Source organism: Megalopta genalis, chromosome 3, assembly GCF_051020955.1.
Source record: "Megalopta genalis isolate 19385.01 chromosome 3, iyMegGena1_principal, whole genome shotgun sequence".
In the NCBI taxonomy this organism is placed as follows: domain Eukaryota; kingdom Metazoa; phylum Arthropoda; class Insecta; order Hymenoptera; family Halictidae; genus Megalopta; species Megalopta genalis.
In genome coordinates this window covers 34786902-34809721 of record NC_135015.1, presented here as the reverse complement: position 1 = coordinate 34809721, position 22820 = coordinate 34786902, and the positions used below count along the sequence as shown (strand labels likewise).

General features: G+C 44.6%; 1 protein-coding gene across 2 annotated transcripts in view; it reads left to right on the top strand.

Moving 5' to 3' along the window:
• The window catches only part of LOC117228811 (acid sphingomyelinase-like phosphodiesterase 3b), a 115141-nt gene that overhangs the window by 4604 nt on the left and 87717 nt on the right, over positions 1-22820 (top strand). The window contains exon 1 of one of the 2 annotated variants that reach the window (XM_033484818.2): positions 6365-7003. The exons of the other annotated variant lie outside the window; for it this stretch is intronic. The gene's annotated coding sequence lies outside the window, so the exon portion shown is untranslated. Of the gene's footprint in view, positions 1-6364; positions 7004-22820 lie in introns of those variants that run through there. 2 annotated transcript variants of the gene reach the window in all.

The window sequence follows — 22820 nt, the reverse complement described above, 5'->3', positions numbered from 1 at the left end:
TATGCGAGATGCGAAACGCGTTCACGTTTTATGAAACGGTTAAATTTCCGCGAAATTTCGTCGACCGTATCGCAGTTAGCGTGGAAATATTTATATTATTATCGTCTTCGAAATATTTTGTTATCTATACGCGACCAATGAAATAATTTCGATCGGTAGAGAAGCGAAGATATTGTAATCCGCCGCTTTTTAATCATGCTGAAGGAACGTAGCACGACTTCGTAAATGTATTATAGAATTCGCAGCGTCTGATTCGTATTCAGACAGTATCCGCCGAGGTAATGTTATCCGGGGACAATCGAGCTACAGCTGGTGAACGACCCGCTGTTTAATCAAAGTATCGGGAATGCCAATCAGATTGCAGCGCGAACGTCACGCATCGCGAAATTGCATTATTTTGCAAACGATTCGGGAACGTATCGCTGGTTCCCTTCTTAATTAGACTGACTCTTAAACGGGCACGCGAAAAATTAGGTTGACAACATTTTGAAACATCTCGCGGCACAATTCAGTGACACTAAAATATATGTAATAAAAAAGATATACATAAAAATATATATAAATTAAAGATACTAAAATATATATACAGATTAAATAATTGTACGGGGTATGTTTGTTATAAATATTAATAATATAAATTATAGTAAGTAATATAATAATAATAATATAATATAATAATAATAAGTAATAATACATTAAGTAATAATATATAATAATAATAAGTAAAATATTAATTATATAAGATTAATAATATGAATATATAATATAATATAATATAAATATACATCAAATAATTGATTATACTACTATATAAAATATTAATATAAAACATTTATTTACCTGAAAGTCTGCAAAGACTGTTCGCCATTTTTTTTATAATATAAGTTAAACAATCTTCATAATTTCAACAATTCCAAAATGAAAAATATGAGATCCAGATGTAGGTTCATAATTAAGTAATATATTTAAAAAGTTTCTTCACCGATAACAATAAAATACAGGAGACAGATAAGATCGCATTTGTTCGTCTAATAATTTTAACAAAGTGAAAACAGCGTAAAGATATTCTCCGCGGTCTGATCGCGAGTTCGCGACGAATTTTCACGAAAAATTTCAGATTTTCGCAGCCGGTCATCTCGTATCGGAGCAGCATTTTTCACAGAACGAACCGTAAATTCGAAAGTTTCCCGCGGTTTCGAGGCTTCGAAAATTTCGCCGCGCCGCTAAACATACCGATTGATATATTATAAATCCGCGTGGCGCTATTTCCGGCGTGGGATTATGGGATTGCGGGACCGTTTCTCAAATTAAGGAGGCACGCGACGTCCATGCGTTACATACCTCTATGCTTTATGCAGCAAGCTTGTTCAGGACGCATGGAAAATTCAGGAATCCGCCCCAGAAATCCACGGCGGCGTCCCCGTGCCCCATTTCCATCAGCATCCGTGCCAGGACGATCTTCGGGGCCGAAACTGGAACTTATGCCGGAGCCGCAATATCAATTTTGAAAACCGGCTGGAGGTCGATTCTAATCGTGTAACTTTCCGGATTCCAAGCCAACGGGATCGGCGACCCTCGAACCTCTCCGATTCTACCCGGAACCGTTCCGTTCCCGGTTACGAGCAACTCGAAAAGCCCGAAATTATCGAATCTGCTAATCCAGTCGCGGTTAAAAATCCTTCGATCCGCGCGCGCGTCAAGTAACCGAGCCCGGAACTTCCGGCGTGTGACCGAGAACCGAATTACGAAACAAGTTTCCGCGCGGAACTCTGTGGAATTGAATTTTTCAAAAATGAAATGCTCGCTCGGTTATTCTACTTCAATCGAGTTATGATTGCACGGTAGATTATCGCGTGGTAATCGCAGCCGACTCCACGACTTTGCAGTTCGAGTCCGAAACTTCCGATGGGCAACACACAACTTCCAGGGTCCGCCAACGTAAATCCCGTGTTTCGGCCCGGGGAATCGATTTCGACCCGGTAAACGCGTCGGCGAATTACCGCGCGATCGAGGGAAAATTCTTCTCGTCGTTCGAATATTCGATGCGACCCGTTCGCATCGAATTTTTACTTTACGCATTGTTCCGGTCGAACCGGCGCAGCCGCACGCGCGTTACGAATGCCCGGAAGTTCCGGAATATTAGCTCCAGGTTCCCCCGATTTGTCATGCCCGTAAGCGAAACATAATTGCGCGTGCAAGATACAGAAATAAACGTCCATTAAACGCGAGTTACGATTAGACTGCGGATCTTGATGCGGAATAAAAATCTTCGTTTTCAACGTTTCGTACTCTATTCCATGCTCTCACCCCCCACACCCTCCCGTCACCGGCAATTAATCATCTCTGCAAATTGAGAATAGCTCGTATATTGCTGTTCTTCGATCAATCAAATTATTCTCCTGCTGTGAATTGCACCTGCTCTCTTGCTGAAGCTTCGGAGTCATTTTCATAAATAAAGTCCGGGCTGGTTTAACCCTTTGCGCCCGATGTGGCGACTCCAAGGCGACCCTAGAAATTGCTGCGCTGTTTTCAAGAGAACTTTCACATTGTTGAATTTGTCTGTATTCGATAAATTGTAAAATAATATAGAAGTTATATATAATAATATATGACTTCTTATATAACTTATATATATAATAATAATAATATATTGTATATATTAATGATGGAAGAAATGTTCAATTTCATATGTATCGAATAGAAACAATCGTATCAAATGGAAATACTGTACATTGAAACAAATGTCTCCATTTTGCAGTTCAAATAGTCTCGAGTACAAAGGGTTAAATGCTTCTTCACCCCTTGACGTACCAGCTTCTTCGCAATTGCTGCGATTAGAAATTTTTCGATTGCAATCATTTCATCGAGGAGAAAGAAATTTGATGTTTATCGCGTGTCTAAATTTACTACAATGCGGAAAAAATTAATGACAATAGATCAAAATTTTATTCACACACACAATGTAAAGGTACATTTATATTTTATTTACTTAACGCGTTAGTTTCGGTAAACATCGACGAAAGCACCCGTACAAAACCGGAATAAAATATTGTAATATAAAACAGCTGCCTACGGTGCTCCGTAAATCCAACGATAAATAATTTATTTCAAGTTTATTTGGAAGAATTAATCGACCAACAATTATTATCCATTATTCCATTATCATCCACATTCAATTATCATCCACTATTCAATTATTATCCACTATTCTACTATACAATTATTATCCACTATTCCACTATTCAATAATTATCCACTATTCCACTATTCAATAATTATCCACTATTCCACTATTCAATAATTATTCACTATCAATTACCTTACGAATCGCCACTTTCCATTTCTCCATACCATTTCTATATTTTCAACACCTTCAAATAACCACCCTCGCATAGCTCTCACCAATAAACAACAAATTCCAACGATAAATAATTTATTTCAAGTTTATTCGGAAGAATTAATCGACCAACTTCCACGGCGTTCGACCAATTTTCCAGACGTCGCTGGTACGGCCAGTTTCGACAAACGACCAGAGCGTTCGCAATGGCAGCCGTCCGGTCGGTGCGCCTCGGCGTCCTCTTCCCCGTCTGCGACCAGACATCAATCACCAGGAACGGAAACAATAAGACAGAGATATCAATCGGTAGCGAGCATCCGTCGGCCCCCGGTTCCCGGTCAACGAAACTGGAAAAGTCCTGCTGGATACAGGGCTCTCCTCGGCCTGTCACTCCCCTCGCCGCGAAGTGTCAGCTCTCGAGCGGCCTCCTCCTCCTCCTCCTCCCAGCAGGTGTTCTCAGCCGCGGCGCGGCGATCAGAACACGCGCTCGCTCGTTTAACATCGGCCCCGTCCCCATCAATCCCGCCCCTTCCCGGCGAAGAGTCAATTACCCGAGGCTAAGATCCCCTCGGCTTCTTCTGAAATGTCGTTCACGAGCCAGCTCGTTAATCGAACCCACCCTCCGAGACAGCGTGGCAACCGTCGCGCAACCAGCACTCGATTCTACCTAGAAATCCGACTGGACGCAGCGTCCTCTCGCCGAATTCTTCGCGTCGGACACTTCAGCATCCTCCGGCGGCTCGGTTAGGTGCACTTTGAACCAGCGTGCCGACGGTGATTTTGAATTCCAAGAAACTCAAGCCTTCGAGGTTGGACGCCAAAAAGTCGCCGAATATCGAAGCGATTTAATTTTGACACTGGCGAGCTTTTAACGAGGCTAATGCATAGACAGTAATGTCTCCCTAAATGACGCTTAGATTGTCCACAGAAATAGACAATTTGGGAAGAGGAGACACGATTATTCGAGCCTTGCAACTCGTTTTTATTGCCGTTGACAATTCGTAACCATAAAAGTGAACCGCAAGGATCGAATAATCGTGTCTCCTCTTCGCACATTGTACACTTCCGGGGACCACTTTTGTGGTCAATTAGAGAGACATTACTGTATATTGTTTTATCAAAATGGCAAGATTTGTTTCATTTGAGCTTCGCGCGATTTTTGTGATAATATATGCTCGGATGAAGCAGATTACATAAGAATTTCTGAAATGTTTGTACAATATCAGATCAATTGTGAAAAAAAAATCAGAAGCCAGTCATTTCGACTGATTCGATAATTCCAGTGTTAACGAAACTGAAACTGTGAAATCAGCATTTATCGTGGCGCATCGTGATCTAATTATTTTGCACTCTGTACAATCTAGGATGATGAAGCCAGTTACCGTGTGCTGACCAATTACTGCGACCATTTACCGTCAATTACTGTGTGCTGCGCCTTTGCTTCGTTTCCCGGCATAATTAACGATATAATTATCGCCCAAGCCATATTAAATTCTTGCAACCCTTTCATTCTATTCCTTACCGAATAAACAAATTTAACACGTCTTATCACAGCTCGCTTACACACCAACAATAAAAATCCAACAGCATCCTCCGGCGAGCCTAAAACTTCCGTTCACCGCGCCGCCGAGCAAAATGTCTCGGCGGAAAGTTTTCTGAAAAACCCGCTCTGCTTTCCATGAACCAATCGCGAACGCGCAATCCCATCATAAATCGAGTCCCCGGTTAATCAGCATCGCTCGTCGAACGAGAGAGAAGTCGACACCCGTCTAGCATCATTCTTCGGCATTTAGATTGCTGAAATCGATCAGGTTGCCTCGGGTAGATTTTCAGCGGGTTGACGACGCTGAAGGGGTGGCGCGGGGAGGCGGGCCGGTGCCGTTGGCACGGCGGCGCGCGCGGGGGATAAGATGAAACGAGGCGCACTTGATTTCTGGTTAATAAAACGTTACGCGAGACATAAAGCGATACGATGATGTATCACGGGGGTGTACGCGGAGGCAGGGTGAGTAGCTGCAAGACTACGTGTTGCGGCTGAGGGGAATACGGCACGGTCTGAAGCGGTGGGCTGGGGAATCAGTGGGTGGTGTTGGATCGGGAGCGAGAAGGAGCGTGAGAGCCGGAGATCGGGAGAGACTGAGCGGTAAGGGGGAGAGAGAGAGACGGAGAGAAAGAGAGAGAGATAGCGACTGAGATATTGGAAGAGAGAAAGGTAGAGTAGAGAGAGAAAGGTAGGGAGAGAGAGAGAGAGATATTGAGAGAGAGATATTGAAAGAGGAGAAGGCAGAGCAAAGAGAGAGAGAGAGAGATTAAAAGAGAAGAAGGCAGAGCAGAGAGAGAGAGAAAGAGAGATTGACAGAGAAGAAGGCAGAACAGAGAGAGAGAGAGAGAGAGATTGAAAGAGAAGAAGACAGAGCAGAGAGAGAGAGAGAGAGAGAGAGAGAGAGAGAGAGATTGAAAGAGATAAAGGCACAGTAAAGAGAGAGAAAGGGAGAGATTTAAAGAGAGGAAGGCAGAGTAGAGAGAGAGAAAGAGAGAGAGACAGAGAGAGATTGAAAGATAGAAAAGCAAAATAGAGAGAGAGAGAGAAAGAGAGAGAGAGTGAAAGAGAGAAAGGCAGAATAGAGAGATAGAAAGGGAGAGAGAGAGATTGAAAGAGAGAAAGGCAGAATAGAGAGCGAGAAAGACACAGAGAGATTGAAAGAGAGAAAGGCAGACCAGAAAGAGAGAGAACGAGAGACAGAGAGGGAGTTGCGGCGAGAGGAAGGCGGGCGCCGGGAAGGAGCACCGCACCAACACAAAGAGGGGCGAGAGGGGGGAAACGTTATTATAGGGGAGCGCGAGCGCACGGTTGCCGGCGTGTTAGCCTTACATCGTATACCCGAAGCCCCCGTATGATAAGGTCTGGCGTGTGGGTGTGCTGATGTCTGTGAGCGCGAACGGGTGAGAACCGTAATGGGTTGAAGAGAGCCGAAAGGGCGCAGTCGCGAAGCCGGAGCCATCCTCGACCCCCGGCGGGCAGCGGCGGCGGCGGTGGCGGCGGCGTCGGCGTCGGCGTCGGCGTCGACGGCGTTGGAAGCGCCGGCGTCGGCGTCGGCGTCCTCGTCGTCAGCATCCTACCGGCTCGAGGAGACTGAGTTGGTCTCGCGCGAAGGTTCGGGCCGCACACGGTTCGCCGATCCTCCGTCAGCCGCCGACGCGTAATCTCGATGGAACGCGCGCTCCGAGCAAGTGTCCGTCCCGGTTGCTGATCGATAACCCGATCGATCGATCGCGTTTGGTTCGCGTGCACGGTGCCGATCGCGGCGAAACGTGTCGCGGTGTGAGGATCGCTCCCGCGAAGGAAGACGGTCCTTCGAGCGTCGCGAACCAAGTGGCAATTCGATTTTTGTTTTAAGTGCGCCGAGGAGGAATGATCTAGCTAGGCTGGACCGGTGGCCCGTCCGTCACGTTCGTCCGATCGGGGACCGTATCGCCGAGGGGGGGGCCCGCAGGGATCCCGGCTGCGAGTCCGGTTTGCACGCCGCTCGCCAGCGGACCGTCAGCCTCTGAGAGCATCGTCGGCGGATTGAAAAAGCGTGCGCGTACGGGTGTGTGTCTCGCCATGGCCTGCTACGACTGAGAGAGTAACCGCGAGCTTCTTCTCCCGTTTCCGTCGACGAGCACGTAAGTACCGATCCCGTCGTCCCTTGTCCCCCTAACAAGATCGTCGTCGCCCCGAAGTTCGGGCGAACCGACGCGACGGCCAGCGTACGTCGCGCACAGGATATCGCGTTTCGGGTGGCTTCTTCTTCCGCCTCTTCTTCCGGAATCCGGTCAAAAGTTTACGTGCCGCATCGGCGATCCGCGGGTCGCCGCCGCGGGACAACAATTTTACGAAAGCGACGCTTCTTTCCCGGGGAATTCGCGTCCGTGCGATCGCGTTGCGCCGCGACGGAGAGACGCCGGGCGAATTCCGGATCCATGATCGATCCTCCTCCGGGCTCGCCGCAGTCCGCTCGCCGAGCGGCAAGGTTAAGCGAGAGGGGCTGCAATTAATCGATCGCGATCCGATGGGCTCCGATACGAATCCCGCGGGATGAGTTTCCGCGATAACCGGCGATGGATGAGCGTTCCGCGCCGATCACGCTGCGAAAACATTCCGCTCGGTTTCATCGAATTAGAAGCCCCGAATTAATTGGGGAAAGCGCGCGCGGTGCTGCGAGAGACCGTTCGACGGGAAAAGAAGATCGCTCGGAGCGCTCGCGATTTCTCTCTGTCTATCTCCGCCCTCTCCCTCCCCTCCCCCCTCCCACCCTCGCTGTCTCTCTTGCTACACCGGGCTGTGTATAGGACACGCGAAAATATTGCCAGCGGCGGGGCGAGGCGCGAGAGCGAAGCGGAACGGTGCTCCTCGCTCGCGCGTCCATCGCCTTAATTAAAACCGCTCGAGTGACGTCGGCATCGAACTTTGTCTCATTAGTCCCGTTTCTTCGGCGATTCATCGGGAACGACGATGCACGTAGAGCTGGTCCCCGCCGCGTCAAGCTCGAGGACGCAGCTTCCGTTAATTAACCGTGCTTTTAGCTACGGCGCGAGACCGATCGAAGCCGCGGTCCCGATGCTCGCGGGAAATGGGGAAGCTCGGGATCGCGTGAATCGCGAACGAGGCTCGTTCGTCGAATCCGAAACCGGCTCGTCGGAAACGTATCAATTTGCCAGCTGTAAAAGAACTGTAAAACCGAATGCCGGAGGAATTTCCCCCTTCGCCCCCCCCTCCCTCCCTCCCCTTCCTCCTGCCCCTCTTCTTTCTTCGACGGTAATTCGAAAGGGGGCGAGATATTCTCGCCGATTCGAGAACCGAAGATACGATACGACCGTTCGATACGTATCCCACGTATTAGAGGGACGAAGTCTCGCTGCGTTATGCGGGGCACGTACAACCGCGAGTATAATGCAAGATCGTCGCTGGATAATTTCATTTCGCCGAACAAATTTTCTGTTGGATATTACGGTGTTCCTCTCTCTCTCTCTCTCTCTCTCTCTCTATGTCTCCCTCTCTCTCTCTATCTTTCCCTCTATCTTTCTCCCTCTCTCTCTCTCTCTCTCTCTCTCTCTATCTCTATCTCGTTCTCTTTCTCTCTCTCTTTTTCCCTATTTTCCTCTCTCTCCCCCGTTTCTTCTATTCCCGCTGTGTCGTTCGCGACAGAGGTAGAAAAAAGGAACGAGCGGAGAACAAATTAAACGGGGTGCTAGAATACCGCAGCCGGCGCCTGACCCCTGACCCCTGGCCCAGCCATCGCGAACCAAATCCCTGCGATTCGACGTAATGATATTACACGCTATAAATTCCGCCGGGCGTGACTCTCAACCACTCGCGACGCGTCGACGTAGCCAGCGTTGCGTCGATCCTTCGGATCTCTGTGCACGACCGTCGTTGTGCCTTTGATCTCCATGCGAGAGAGAGAGAGAGAGAGAGAGAGGGAGGGAGAGTGACGTTGCTGCAGGAATTATTTCACCCTTTTTTCGGGCCAGCTTCGTCGATGATGCTTCGCATCGTTGCTGTCTACGAAAGTGTCCGGCGATTTTACGTGTTAACGCTTCGACGACGTGTGCGTGACTTGTCTCAGTTAGCGACGTCGCCGGTCTCGGTTGTGCAGAATTAAAATACTTGATTGGCAGAATCGATATAGTCGTTCTCATTTTTACTAGGCACGGCGAGGTGACTCGTCGTCGCTCGTGGCGGTTATTAGTGGATACTGCGGATTTATGCGTTTGAAACAGAAACGAATGGGTGAAATAGAAAATTGCGATTATGTTAAAAGAATTCGATAATATTGTCGCTGTATTTAAACGAAATTACTCAAAGAAACAGTTTATACTTGTTTCGTTTATATTTCCTATAAATCGTCTTGGAAAATTTCTGTCTTTTATAAAACTTTCGCTGTTCAGTTCATTGGACTCGTTTCACGTTAATATTCCGATAATATTCTGTTCGAAGCAGTGGACTTCGTTAAAGAAACCAGAAAATCGTCGAATATGGAGTTATTGTAAACTGACGGTGTAACTACGAACGAATGTAGAGCGATTTCATCGAATGTTCGCGCGATTTATTACGACGATTGCTCAAAGTTCGCGTCGAGAAGCGTCGGTTCTAATCTCGTGGAGCGCGCCGATTTGCTTAATGTCTAAGCGTTTTAATCAAAAGTTTTCGCGAGACGAGGTTTTAGACTTTATGGGCGCGACGTAATATCAGATATGGATACTCGAACGGCGAGTTTACGAAAATTTCTCGGGGATACGGTGGAATTTTACTGGTCTATTTCATTCGAAAACTGGAGAAAATCCGCGCCGCGAATCCGTAAAAATTTATGCAAGCTGTGCGAGGAGATTTCGTTCCGGGTTGCCTTCCGTCGAGAGCCGAGATGCACCGCATCTGGCCGGCCGCGGGAGATTCGCACCGACCAAGTGAAGTGTTTAATCGACAATGATCCCCTTTTCTTAACGTGGAACACTGCGCGAGTCCTTCGAACAGCGAATAAACGGCTACTAAATAAAAATATTCTGTCTCGCAAAGAGGGGAGCGCCGCTTGCTGAAAACGATTCACCTGCGAGCCTTCCCAATTTATTATTATTATTATTATCATTATTCTTAATTAACACTAGAGCTAGGTGACTAATGTATATTATTTTATGAAAATGACAAGATTCGATTTATTTGAATTTCCTTCGATTTTTATTATAATATATGCTCTAACGAAGAAAAGTTCGTATAAATATTTCCGACAGGAACTTTCTTACAGTTTTTTTATTCGGAGATCATTAAAGAATACATACATATTCATATAATATATACATATACATATAAATGAACGAATAATTAGTACAGAGACAAATAAAGTCCAAAAAGTCGGCAGAGAAATGAGCCGTTTATTTTGAAAGTGGCATAAGTCACTTTACCGTGATGAAAAGTGGTGATTTTTTAATGTTTATACGAAATTATTTATACTGAGAAAAATATCAGCAAACCCTTAAATATATCGACTTAAAAACAAAGTGACTTATGCCACTTTCAAAATAAACGGCTCAAATGTGAAAGAGACCTGAACGGTCGCTTAGATCGCCCGCGCTTCTAATCACTCTAATCACAGAAATTTGACACCAGAACTCTTGGACGGTACTCTCGGATCAAAAACATTTCAACATGTGCGAACAATTCAAAGAGAACCAGCTTCTCGCGAAAGGCCGTGGATTTCATTGAAACAAATTCCCGATAGCCGCGCGCGCGCGCGCGCGCGTTCATGAAAACGTGTCCGACACGGTTTCCCGTATATCAGAAGCGGCACTAATTCCTTGGTCAATTCAATTTCGCTGCCGCGATCAGCCCCGTGCTTACCTAAACTCATTCTGTTCATTAAGCGCACGCACTCTGTCCAAACATTGCTATAGAAATGAACGACACCGTGCGCCGGCCGCGGATTCCTTTGAACGGATTTGCCGTCACGCGGCTGTCGATCAATCGCCGTCGTCGTCGCTGTAAGGTAAAATGTCCCTATTCGCGACCCCCCGCGACCCCCCTCATATCGCCAATCATCTATTCACGGTTTAAAAGCGCCACGGATGGACGCAGTTATACCATTTTAATTTCCAATTCGCTTAATACTTGTTGCACGTTCCGCACGCGTCGGCGTGCTCGATTCGTAGACAATTTCATCGGCGGAATTTTTCGAATATTTATCCGCGGCACTAATTCATCGAAACGAAACACGAACGAAACGCGTTGCAAACGTTCGGGCGGGGTCCGCTAATGAAAATCGCGTGCGATCGAAGCGAATTCGATCGCGCGCCGCTTTTATACGGCGAGTGCCGCCGTTCCAGTAACTTTTCATACTGTTTATGCTCGGCGGGAATACATACATATTTCGCGCGACGCTAAGGGCCTGGACAGCGGGCTGGTTAACTCTTAGGGTGCTCGCTAGATCACTATGTACGGCGGTTATCTGCGACGCGGCGTCCGGGCAACGCGTGCGAAACTTTTCTGTAACGGAAATGCGACTTTTTAATCGAAATATTGCAGCACCGCGCGCCGCGATCTCCGCACCTCACGTGCAACTTATCGAATGAATCTTATGCAAGTTAGTATGTAAAGTCATAGGCGAACCGTTGCAGTCGCTATCTGACATAGTGAATTATATTATGCAAAAGAAAACGGTGATCGCAACTATTTGATCACATTATATACAGTTTTTTCATTGTAATTGGTTTTTAAAGTTGGCTTTACGTTACTTGCAATATTTCTTTCATTATAATAATATAATTAGCTCCGCATTAATTATAGTATTTTTTATATTATAACAATATAGTATAATGTAGTATAGCATAGCATAATATAGTATAAAGCTTTACATTAGTCATAATATTCTTAATTTGTTCCTTCAATTTCGTTTTGTCCTCCAAATACTCGAAACATCTTAGAATTTACAGCTAATTGAACAGCTAATTTTTACGCACGGCGAGCATATTCGTCATTACGCGAGACATTGCCATTTTTTTAGGATGACTATGCACGTTAAAGAACAGCTAACATGGTCAGCTGATGCGAACCATATTTATAATACAGATCCGCAGTCCAACAATAGCAAACTAACGCAGTGAATCATAGTACACACAAATCAGTAGGTGAACAACGAGACAATGAAAACATCGGCAGAAAAGACAACAATTGTTTAAATCGTCCAAAAGAGGAATGAATTTTCACTGAACTTTCTCCTGTCACTTTTAATTCACGCGAACCGCGTTCATTTTGCAGAAATATCCAGCGGTCTAACGAAACCTGAAACCTTCGGGCGCTAAACTGTTCTACTATTTTTCAAACGAGGTGCATACACATACACAGATACACATAGACACACACACACAGAGATAAAATGAGAAACATTTAAACAATTGAGAGGTGGCCGAAAAGTGGTGTTAGGGAACGCGTTAAGCTCTCCGGTCGGTATAAAACGATGATATTCTTATTTGGTCGGTAAACGGGTGATTTACTGCACATCTCGTTACGGATTTCAGCGAGGGAAGCGCGACATCGGGGTGTACCGCGTTCGCGGTCATAATTTCGCGGTTATTAGATTCCGAAATTTTGGCACGCGAACACGAGCCGCCTGGGGCCACTGTGCGGCCGTAATTAAGAGAGTCGGGAACCCGAGAGCGAGTGAGAGAAATAGATAGAGAGGAGAGAGAGAGAGAGTGAAAGAGTGAAAGAGAGAAAGAGAGAAAGAGAGAAGGAGTGAAAGAGAGAAGAGAGAGAGGAGTGAAAGAGAGAAGAGAGAGAGAGAGGAGGAGTGAAATAGAGAAGAGAGAGCAGGCCATGGGTGGTTAGGCGCGTAGGCGGATTGCCCGGCCGCGCTTCGATTCCACGCGAGACGTTCCGCTTCTGCTCGCTTCTCCTCGCTTTTGCTAGCTTCTGCTCGCTTTTGCTTGCCTCTGCTCGCTTCTGCTAGCTTCTGGCCGCCTCGTGAAATCCGAATTTCCGCGGGCCGGATTGACGGGATACAGTACAACGGGAGATAGAAGGGCGGCGCGCGGGGACGGACGTCCGCGAAAATCTGATCCGAATGTACATAGGGATTCTTGCGGTCTTCCGTAACGCTCTACTTTCCCGTTAGCTGCATTGAAAATTTTAAGACGACGAATATGTCAATCCCGTTCGCGGATGAAAGTTTATACGAAAGCACGCGCGCGTGTCCCCGTGAATATTGAAAACGGGAAATGCGTTTTCGCATTTTTCCATTAGCCGCCCACACTCGATTTCATCGAATTTCCCCGCTACGTGATTTTTATTGTTGAACTATTTTCTTCTTTCGCTTTCCTTTTCTTTTTATTGTTTCGAGCAATTTTAGCTTTCAGCTCTGTGTCGTAGAAAATGGACTTTTGTTCGTGCATGTAGATGAATTATTTTGCATTACGTCGTGTGTGCAAAATGTCGAAGTCACGTGTCGTTGAGAAGTTACATAGTTTTGCGATATTTCGGGCGGATTGTTCGCTGCTTGTTAGATACGAGTCGACTGCGTTACAAATTTCTCCAAAATGTAACGCTGTATTACAACGGAAGCGATTGTTAAACAATCGAATATAAACGCCGAATATTTACTCTCGAAATGTCCAAAATATCGGAATCTTTGAACCAATATAACCGCAGGAATATTAATTTCCCTCTTTTATGTTAAAAAAAGAAAAAAACAGTAATATTGCGATAAAAATGAATTTCGAAAGCTACTTAAAAATTAGTGTCTCCAAATATACAGGATGTTCCACCTAACAGTTGCCACGATTTCTCGAGCACTTCCGATGCTCTTACGAAAAAGTGTCCTGAACAAAAGTTAATCAGTTTTCGATCACCTACAGATTGCTATATAAAAAATTTCATAATACATGTTTTATTTCAAAAAATCAAAGTCACCTTCAAGTTTTCAAATTACATGTTATATTTTTTACTTCACAGTATCGTAGCCCTTGTCAATAGGAGTTCAACGACCTGTTATACCCTAAGCTTCGGACGACCTTGAGAAAGCGAGAAAAGCTTCGACGAGAAAAATGAAAGTCAACGATCGATTTGTGCAAAATGGAAAATGTTGTTCATCGATTGGAGGAAACAGGAATTGCACAAGACATTCGTTCTTGTCTCGACCAATTTTCTCTCTAAGCAACGCGAACGAACGATTGTGCCTATTTAAAGGAATTCAACCGGGTTCCAGGTGACAGTCTGCTAATTGTAAGCGAACACCTGTCCCGATTAAAACGTTGATAACGAGTCGCTATTAAATTGACTGACGGATGACTGTACTGTTCGCATAGGAGCTTCGTTTTCGAGAACGCCGCTTTTAATAGCAACCTGCTATACGTGCATAATCGTGCCGTAAAAGTGACACGGAAGCGGTGTCGTCGACATTGACAAATAGAAATCCTAAATCATGCATGGACACATTCAATTAGCGGGAACAGCTACGTCGCTGGAATCGATTTCGTTTTAAGCGCATCCTCGAGCGGAAACGTTTGTACCGCGGCGCGCTCCCTTCTGCGGAATAAGGGCCGCCTATTTTTCGGCTCGCAGGGCAACTTTCGATCCCTTCGCTCTGCGTACGGCTGATGGCCGACGCGAGTGACACAGTTCCTAAGATCATTACATTTTTCTTTGTGTTGCTTTCCTCGGGATCCCCGGGGTCACCGGGAGATATTATCAAACTTCGTGATAAGGTTACAGTCGTCTGCATGATGACGCAGGAGGGAATCCCGAAAGGTGTACAACAGGGCCACGAGATTGGATTTTTAACGAGAGAGGAAACACGCAAAGAACAACGGCGTATCAAACGTACAGTAATGTCTCCGTAACTGACGCTCAGATTGCGCACAAAAATGGACAATTTCGGAAGAGGAGATACGATCGATTCGAGCCTTGCAGCTCGTTTTTTATAGTTGTTGACAATTCGTTACTATAAAGATGAACCGCAAGGATCGAATAATCGTATCACCTCTTCCGAAATTGTACACTTTTGGGAACCACTTTTGTGGTCAATTAGAGAGACATTACTGTATATTGTTTTATGAAAATGGCAAGATTCGATTTATTTGAGCTTCGTGGGATTTTTATGATAATATATGCTCGGATGAAGCAGGTTGCGTAAGAATTTCTCTTGGAAATGTTTGTACAATATCAGATCAATTGTGAACAAAAAAATCAGAAGCCAGTCATTTCGACTGATTTGATAATTCCAGTGTTAACGAAACTGAAACTGGGAAGCCAGCATTTATCATGGCGGGTCGTGATCTAATTATTTTGCATTCTGCACGATCTAGGATGATGGGGCCAATTATTGTGTGCTGGCCAATTACTGTGACCATTTATGAACGTTCCGAGTCGCGCTTCTCGTCTCACCACGTTCGCGTATTTCCACTCGAAATACTCGACTTTTAACAAATTCGGCGCCGTCTTTATGGTCGCCGAACCAGATTGTTTATCTTCATCGATTGCATCTGCTTTCCTGCGGTCAGGTTTTCCGCGATTTTCTGGGTCTATGCCAGCGGAGAAGCGTATCAGACTGCGAAATGGTCTTGTGCAAAATTTCATTAGAATGACGGATTCGAGATAAAGACTATCGAATGCTTTATACTCGGATGTAAAATCCGAGTAACAGAGACTGCAAGCTTTTATAATGGATCCGAACGTATTCGTACAAGTATAGTCTTAAAGAACGTTCATTTGTACCTTAGATACGCATTTGTTCGTAATAATACTGTCGTGAAAATTTGTCATTCTTAACACTAAACTGCTACGAACGAAATGAAACCTAATGAAGCCAAACAAAATTCTATTTAATTATAGGTTAATAATAACCTTTCTACGAGGTTCCCAAAATGATCGCGCACTGTGCACGGTTTATAGAAATAAAGTGGCCGATCCAATTCGAAAGAGTCGGAAGCGATGAAACGTGGATTCGTTGAAACCGTTAAAACCTTTTACGATTCGGTATCTCGTCTAATCATTTTACCGCAAACGCGTAAAACCGACGGCGCGCCTATCAACGAGACAGAAAAGTGTCCGATTCGGAAAGAGATTGTGCGCAGAACGAGCAGAGCGATCGGATCGGCAAAGAAATCGGCGCGCAATAATTGCTTCATTAAATCGTATAACGAAATACGATAAAGCACAGCTGACAGGCAGTTAGCACGGATTTCGCACTGATTACGAGACCGTTGAAACGAACACCAGAGACATATATATATATAAAACAGAAAAAAAACAAGAAAAAAGAGGATAGTGCGAACGCACAGTGCGAATTCGCTCGTCTGTTCTGAACGTGCAACGTCGCTCAAGGCTGCGTTCGCTTCCTTCCTTTTTCTTCCTTTTTTTGTTCTCCTCGTACGGAAAGAAAAGAGAGAGAGGGAGAGAGTGAGAGAGAGAGAGAGAGAAGAGAGGAAGCAGAAGAAAAAACGACGAGGCGTGGATTTAACGATCCTCCGCATATCGTGACCACTTAATTACTGCAAAAGTACTTAAAAAATCCATATAATAGCGCGATAAGTCGAACCCAACTTCGCGGCAACTATTTTCATAATTACCCGGCCGGGCTCTTATCTCCGGCCGAGGGTTAATTCGTACGTAACACGAGCGAAAGTGATTTACCACGCGAATTTTCTAGCGATTTTCGATGCTCTCTTCGAGGCAGCGACACAACCGAGCCGCCCACGATTTTCGCTGACACGCCTGAATTACCGATGCACGTGCGGCGGCCACGCAGACACGACACGTTCAAATAGTCTACGTACACTATCGATCAAAGGCTGCCGTAAATTTACAACAGATTTCGGCGAAGTTGTATACGGAAGTCGAATAAGTGATAAAGACGAACGAGTAGAATTTTATTCGACACCGTCGAACGAATGCTCGATCGAATAAAAAAGGGTTTAGATAACGATTTGATCGAATAAGATTTTACTCGAAGAAACAGTCATTGGAAGAAAATTTTATTGCTGTATATTGTACAATAATCACTTTACTATACTTTCAAAGCATATTAATTATAAGTCTTTTTATTAGAATATTTGCTTATATATTAGCATAGTAATTGTTAGTCTTTAAATCACGCTCAGAAGTATCTTAAAATGCACAGTTCGTTTCAGTAATTATATTTATTTGTTTCTTCATATAACGTTAGTTATTGTACGACTTTCACTTATGTGAAATTATGCAATTTTGCGCTATCTTTTTGCGCAAAAATGTGCATGGAGACGATAATCCTGCAAGGAATTCCTAGCTTAACTAAAAAAGGAAACTAAAGAAGGAAAAAGTAATAACCTTTGCAAGCGATAATATATTCTTCGTATAATTTTTATTTGATTTTTCGCTACCTCCTCTTGCACTAAACTGGAAGACCGAGATGACTGAAACGAGATTCGCAATAAATAAATATAATCCGGCGTAGTCGGACGACGGTTGACAGAAAATTGTTGGGTTAAAAACTTGTAAGATGTTTAATTTATAAGGGACGCGGATAACACAAACGTGTGGCATCGGGAACGAAATAATTAAGGAACGCTCGAGCGTCGCAAACTGTAAAACAAATACAGGGCCGGCACGAAGTTCCGCAGCCCTGATTTCCATACACTCATTTTCCTTTGCAATTCAGAAAATACAAGGTCCGCGCGTACCGGAGCCAAAGATAAATAGAAAATTCTAATAAAAGTGGTAGTATGCAGTGTAATACCATTTATTACAACGATACATCCATTTTTATGAGGTTCATAGTGGCGTGTATGCTTGGAACTGTACCGTGCAGTTGGCACAGCCATCTCTTGGCACGGTTGACCCTCTTTTTATTTGTGCACGCATTCTTATTCCCTTTCTGTATATTTCCAGCGAGGGAATTTACGAGCACCCCGGTGTAATACAGACTTTATTATTGTTTCCAAACGGCGGCGGCGACGTCGATCAAAACGGGCCCCCGTCCAGAAAATTCCCAGCTGATTCACCGTCGATAAACAGAGTTATCGTCGCATAATTCCCGGGCAACGATTCGCCGGGGATGAGGCGAACGAAAAAATATCCTGAAAAATTCCTTCCTTTAATATGCATAGCCTGTTGACTGGTAGCACGCGCGCAATCTCTCTTTCTCTCCCTCTCTCTCAGTCACTCTCTCTCTTTCCGAAAAAAGTTCGGAGCGAAAGCAGCCCCGCCGGGAGAGAGAGTTTGTTACATTCGGTGACAGTGGACAGATTCCATTTCCATTCAAAGTGGCATCTCCGTCGAGATAAGCAAACATTCCGCCAATTCGCCGTCTGTACGTCGATAAATGTATGTTTAAATATTTACCGAAAAATCGTTCGTCTTTGGTCGGCCGGCGCGGCGTGGGCGCCTCGATTCAAACGATCGATAACGTTCCGGTCCTCGAACCTCAGATCCTCCGAAACAACTCGACGCCATCTTGCCGTAGTTTCCATTCGGTCGTTCCGCAGAAAATTATGCGCAGTTTAATACTGCTCGCGATATAATTTCGTCGCGTTAAATCAGGACCATAAGACAGGGAGATAATTAAACCGTTTGTGCCGAAATACGCGGCGCCGTTGCTTCCACCTACACCAGGAACCGTCCCTATTTAGCTAATGCCCTTGACGAAGATCTTATTTCCGGCGAAATTTGTCATCACACGTCCCCGTCGTCAGATATGCGCGCTCGTACGCCAAAGCGACGTGTAATACGAATTACGGGACGACAAAGTGCGCCAGTTTTCAAGTCGGATTGCCTTTTCAGGATCGATCAAATCGGAGCTGAGTTGCCGGGATTACGTCGACCCTTGAAATGCAACGTTTTTTTTAGAACCGCGACACTTTGAATTTCTTTGCTTCTGTTCGTTCATTAATCAAAAATCAAAGAAAGAAAAGGAAACGCTTTTTCGAGCAATCGGTAACACTGAAAATTAATTTGTAAATTAATCATCGTTTCTCGGCACTGAGAAATCGATAACATCGAACTAAAAACTGCGAAATGGATTTAACTCGTTCCAGAAATTTCTCTTCGATTTTAATTATTTTTCCACGGAAACAGAACATTTGTCAAATCGAAGGAAATTAATAACATTCGTATTCGATGGTATATTTAAGTTGTTATAGTTCGACGTTTTCGTAACAAGTCTGATCGAATTGAGAGCGACAGACAACTATGTTACAATAAAAATGTTTCGTCCAGATTCTAAATCATGGTCGATGATGTTTTTACATCGCTAGTTTTATGAATATGCAAACATTTCCGTGGACGTCGACAAGTGACACTTGTAAAAAGGAAACAATAATATTTGAATATGGACGGTACAAAATTCACAACAGTCGGGAATTTCGCAGTTCGATTATTTTCGGTATTATTGACTGGTAGAATCTGAAATTGTGCTGCAACGAAATTACAACGGATCTACATGCAACGCTGATTGAAAACTGTACAAATGATATTACATTGCGGGAACAATCAAGAAATTCGCGATATTAAAACCGATATTTGATTTATCTATTACGTCAATGTATGTTCCGCATGCGGATAATTTTTCTGAAATGATCGATAAAAAAGTCTACGTTATAGAAGTCTACGTTCACACAAATACCTTCAATTGCTTTATACAAAAATTCTACATTCTGTAAACGCGCTAATCCGACGTATTGCAAATCAAATTAGCACCTGGGGGAAGCTCATATCACAAAAGAATTATCGTCGACGAACAAAAGCAATTATTTAGATACTTAGATATTCTCAGCCACTCCGAAAACAACTACGAAAAATTTATATTCCCTAAAAGTGCTTTGTCGACGCATTACAAATTCAATTATCACCAAAGAATATTATATATGACAAGAGAATTATGGTCGACGAACAATAGTAATCATTTAGGCACCAAGATATTCTTAGCTACTCTAAAAACAACCCTAACAACTCTATATTCCTTAAAAGTGCTTTGCCGACGTATTACGAATTCAATTAGCACCAAAGAATATTTTATATAACAAAAGAATTATCGATTATCGTTGACGAACAAAAGCAATCATTTAGATATCTAGATATTCTCGGCTACGCTAAAAACAACCCCGAAAATTTCATATTCCCTAAAAGTGCTTTGCCGACATGTTACAAATCCAATTAGCATCAAAGAATATTTCATATGACAAGAGAATTATCATCGGCGAACAAAAGTAATCATTCAGGCACACCTAGATATTCTCAGCTGCTCTAAAAACAACCCCATCAGATCTCTATTTCATAATCGCGCGATGTCGACGCATTACAAATTCAATTAGCATCCGAGAAAAATTCGTACGCTAAAAGAAGCATCGCCAACGAAGAAAACTGTATTTTTAGATCGTCATCTCGCCTACTTAAAAACAACCCCAATGAATCTACAGGGTGCCCCATAATTATATTAACACCCGGTAAGTTGCGATTCCTGAGGTCATTTAGAGTAAAGACTAGCGCAAGGCGACCGAAGCCGATCTCGCCTCTCATTGGTCACTGTTTTTCCGTGAATAACTCGTAAACGAAGCCGCGGACTGCATTTTCGCTAAGGAAAAAGTTCCTTCAAATAACCTCGCGAGTCATCCCTTCCCGGTTAGTTAACATAATCACGGGACACCCTGTATATTCCCTAACCGCGCGATGCCGGCGTATCAGAAATCCAATTAGCGGGGAATAGAATTTCGTAGGCGTCGTCGAAGGGATCGTCGCCGCGGCGCGGAGATCGGTAAACAGCGTGGCCCATGCAAATGAGGGTCGAAGACACGCACGTCAAAGTAGACGCGAGTAGGGCGGTCGTTTTGCACGTCGTAAATCATGCCGGTAGTTCCGCGGCCGTTTTTGACGCGTTTAGAGCGCCTTAAAACTGGCCATTAATTATCGGCCCCGTGTTCCGTGGGGCCATCCTGTGTGCGTGGCCGCGTCCCTGGGAAAGCTGGCCGGCTAGCCGAGGGACAGAGGACGCGCGAGCTAGCCACCCCATCGTATGCCTCTTCCAGGGTCACGTAAATCTCGAGTATACATCTGTCGCCGTGTCAAGCCACGTTCGGGAAATAAATTCACCGGCAAAAAAGTATCGCGCGAGCGTGCGGGCGCGCGCGGCTGTACGTGCGCGAGCTGCGAATTAACGGCTGTTAAACGATCAAGGCCGCCGCGGAGAACGATTTTTTCCGCGCTTTTTTCGCTTTCAATGCATTACGGAGCCGTTCGGCCCGCGGCAGAGATCGCCGACCAGGTCCCAGATCGACGACGCACCCTTTGACGTGACGCGCTCCGATCACCGCGCTACGCGACGCGACGCGACGCGGCGCGGCGCGACTTTGCCGCGGGAGCGTCGTGTCCAAATATTATACCGTGTAATATTTGTCGGGCTTAATCACTTATTTGGCCTGGTGGCAATTGTTTGCCGTTCTGCCGGCACTCGTCGGACTGCGCGCCGCGCCGCGCCGTGTTGCGCCTCCGATTTCGGCCGGCAGGTACGCACACGCTCCAATACCTGGACATTATAAGGGACTCCATCATGCTCGACTTCGGCCCCATGGATTCTCCGTTGTTCCGCGATACTGCGGAGGCATTGTTCTTAAACCCTTGCCGTTCCATTTTCTTCGTAGTTACAATGATTAGAAGTTTCTCGATTGTGATCATTTCTAAGGGAAAAGGTAATTCATATTTGCTGTGTGCCTGCATTTACTTATATGTTTTGAGTGCTGGTGACGAGAAATCAGAATTTTTTCAGACTAAAGAGAACGGAATAGCATTCATATTTAACGGGTTATTAACACGTTGAATGCCACGGGGGTCACCGGTGACCGGCACCTAACTTGGCGGTGACGCAGTGGAGGCCACCGGTGACCGGCGCGCCCAAATTCATAGAAATATATATAATTTAAAACAAATGTCAATATCTAAAATTTGGTATTATTACCATCGTCAATTCAAACAGTGATCCCCGTCGCAATTAACATGTCAAACATGGTTATACACTGTAACTTATCTATTGCAGATGATATTTCAACATTATATGTATCACATGAAAGAAAATTCATCGTGGCGCCACGGGCAATTTCTGTAAAACCGGCGTGGCATTTAACGTGTTAAATCTCCACGACGTGTCAGACTCGTCAAAATGTGGCAACGGGTTAAGGGGGGATTCTGATCTAGAAATTGCTAAACATCGATTTTAATTTTTATTTCATTTTCTTAACCGGCCGCAAAGTGGAGGATAAGCAGATTAATTCAATAGAACAATTAATTCGATACACTTGGAAGTAAGATGTCGAGTTCTAATCGGGGAAACGATGTTCTAGAATGTTCAAATTGTATTCTCAAATATTTGAGTCTCAATGGTATCGCCGGTTTCTAAGTGGCTGTTCGGAAATTGTGCGACGTACGTGCTTCGCATAGAAAATGGGTCAGGGAGCGGAGGGTCAGAGAGCATAGCGTTAGAAATACAGGTGCAAAAACGCATGATCGAATTCGTAAAGTGAGCGAAGTTATGCACACAGCGAGACAGCGTTCTTTCTTTAAGGACAGACAGACTTCTTTCTTCGCAAATTAACACTAGATTTACGGAGCACAAAAAGCACAGCTGTTTTATACTAGTTCACAAAAGTAACAATAAGACATATAGTCTAATTTTTAACAAGTGTTATCGTAACAGTTGCTGTGTGGGTAACATATAAATTGAATGAATAACTCATAAACGTATCTTTACGATATAAATAATTAAAAAATTAGTGACCCGCCATTTTGACGGGCTCCGTAAATCTAGTGTCAACTAAACATAACTTCTACCTAATTGGGCCGAGCGATCTATATTTATTAATAATGATTAGAGAGATCGGTGAACTAGAAAACGGTTGAAAAATTGTTTCAAAAAATTACGACTGGTTCGAATGACGTGAAAGAAATCATAAATGAGCCGTTTATTTTGAAAGTGGCATAAGTCACTTTACCGTA